The 2,568-nt window shown below is 49.0% G+C and overlaps 1 protein-coding gene across 1 annotated transcript in view; it reads left to right on the top strand.

The window, feature by feature from the left end:
• Positions 1-330: 330 nt before the first annotated feature.
• Positions 331-2,568, top strand: part of TMEM40 (transmembrane protein 40) — a 31,544-nt gene continuing 29,306 nt past the window's right edge. The window contains exon 1 of the mRNA XM_015560387.1: positions 331-405. The gene's annotated coding sequence lies outside the window, so the exon portion shown is untranslated. The remainder of the gene's footprint in view (positions 406-2,568) is intronic.

The following is a 2,568-nucleotide window of genomic DNA, read 5'->3' as shown; positions in this document are numbered from 1 at the left end:
GATGCCACGCTCAGCTGCTGAGCTGGCTCCCCCGGGGCTGCCAGCTGTGCCCACAGGACAGTGGGGGGTTGCCTCATGACTCAACAACCCCCCCTCACATGCTCTCTCTCTCTCTCTCTCTCTCTCTCTCTCTCTCACACACACACACACACACACACACACACACACACACACACACGGCAGTGGGGTCACCTTGGGATGAAGTTGAGCTGGGGCCTCCCTCACACATCTGGCAGCTCTGTCGTGGTCCTGAAGTTCTGCCTGTGGCATAAGATAGGAAATGCCCCGAGTCTGTGCCTCCACCCTGTGCCAAGTTCACATACAACCAGCTGCTGCAGGAGGTAAATTCTGCATTTGCTCAGAGTGGGGGATTACCTCAACTTGGAACTGGAAGGCCAGCAAAAGGTAGTGGCTATTTTTTTTTCACCTCCTATGTGTCAGTCATTCACATATGGTAGGAATATTATTTAGTCCAGTGGTTCTTAAACTTGAGTAGGCATCAGAATCGCCTTGGGGGCTTGTTAAATTACAAATTGTGGGTCCCGCCTCCAGAGTTTGTGATTCAGTAGGACTGCGACGAGACCTGAGAATCTGCTTTTCTAAAAGGTGCTGTTGATGGTGCTGGTCCAGGGACCATATTTAGTCCAACTAATTAGTTCAACTTCCTTTTCCCTGCTTAGTGATGGTCTTCAAGTTTCTTCTTACATCCCTCCAGGACAGAGGTCTAATTGCCTGTTCTGTCAACCTATTTCTAAATAGTTCTTTCTGTGACGATATGAATTGTGTGTGTGAGATAAAAAACTAACTCTATTGGCTCTTCCTGTGGCCCCTTCTTTCTGCCTCTAGACTATGCTGTCATCACAACGGAGCAGTGGGAGGGGAGTGGGATCTTGCAATTAGAACAGGGCCTCCCTCACCCCCACAGTCCACTGACCACCAAGCCCTGTCCATTCTACCCTCTAACTCAATGCTGTCCAACAGAAATACACTGTGAGCTCTATGTGCCTATGAAAAAAATTTAATTTTCCAGTAGCTACTTTAAAAATAGCAAAAAGAAGCAGGTGAAACTAACTTTCATAATATATTTTATTTAACCCAATATATCCAAAATAAGCTACTGTATATATTTTACTTTCATAACACGTCTTGGAAATCCAGTGTGTGTTTTACACACACAGCACCTCTCAATTCCGACCAGTCGCGTTTCAAAGGCTCCATAACCAGCCACATGTGGCTGGCGGTTTCAACAATGCAGGACCCTGACCCTGTCCTTATCTCTGCTGCCCTGGCTCATGTTCACCGGATGCCTACCTCCCACAGCTTCCCCACCAATCCAAAATAAGGTAGGCAAATTGTTGTCTAAAACATGAATTTGATCGTGTCTGTTTTGCGTGGCTCCCCAACACTCTCAACATAACATCCAGCTTCCTTGGCCTGACTTTGGAACCCTGCCTCTCTCACTCTCTCTTCTCCCCCCCTCCCCCAGCTCCCCACGCCCCTGCTCTCCCACTGTACTGAATCATTCGCAGATCCTCAGCACAACCGTGTCTCTTACCTCTAAGCATGTATGGTTGCACACATGGTTCCCTCTGCCTAGGATGCCTTTGGAATGCTTCTTGGGCTACCCTTTCAGGTCACTTATTTGTTCAACAAAATGTATTGAGCACCTGCTATGTGTCAGACACTGTCCTAGATCCTAGGACAAACAAATACACAGCCAGGAAATATGCGCAACAAGAAAATATACAGTATGTCAGATGGTGAACAATAAGGCAGGATGAGAGGGAAAGGTGGTGCTGGCAGTTACTACGTCACTCAGGGTGGCCAGGGAAGAAGGTGACATTTGTGTAGAGGCCTGAAAAGTGAGGAAAGCAGCCCGGTAGCTGTCTGGGGAAAACATTCGAGGTAGAGCGAATGCCCGGTGCAAAGGCCCAGAGGAGGGAGTCTGACTGGAGTGTTTGGAGCACATTCCAGTATGACTGGGGCAGAGTGAGAGAGGAAGTCACAGACATTAAGATCAGAGAGAGCAAGAGGCGGGTTGTAGATGATGCAGGGCTGTGAAAGAACTGGAGTTTTATTCTGAGTGAGGGGGAGCCCCGGGAGGGTGCTGGGCAGAGGAGGTACATAATCCAAGATGGGTTTTAATTGGATTATTTTGGTTGCTGTAATGACAACAGACAGTGGGCTGAGGTCAGGAGCAGAGAGACTAGCAATTGTATTGTCTGGACCAGGGTGGTTGCCATTGAGAAAAGGGGCCAAGTTTGGGATATGTCAAAGGTGAGGCCAACAGGGCTTTCCAGATAGGTCAGCTACAGAATAGGGAAGAGCAAAGAGTAAAGGGTGACTCCCAGATTTTGGCCTGAGCTTAGAATCTGGATGACTCCTCTTCTAGGAAGCCCTGGGAACTCACAGCTCCTGGTGGGGCCTTGCCCTTATGGGGCCTGTCATGGCCTGTCTCCCTCTGGCCTGGGTGCTCCCCAGGGCAGTGTAGGACTTGCTTACTGTCCTGCTTTTAGAGTGTTTGATAAGTGAGTGAGAGGCAGAGGCAGGCTGAGCTGGGGTTAGTCC

The sequence above is a fragment of the Myotis davidii genome, unplaced genomic scaffold (assembly GCF_000327345.1).
Source record: "Myotis davidii unplaced genomic scaffold, ASM32734v1 scaffold73, whole genome shotgun sequence".
NCBI classification, from domain to species: Eukaryota; Metazoa; Chordata; class Mammalia; order Chiroptera; family Vespertilionidae; genus Myotis; species Myotis davidii.
This window is presented reverse-complemented; position numbering and strand designations above follow the sequence as displayed.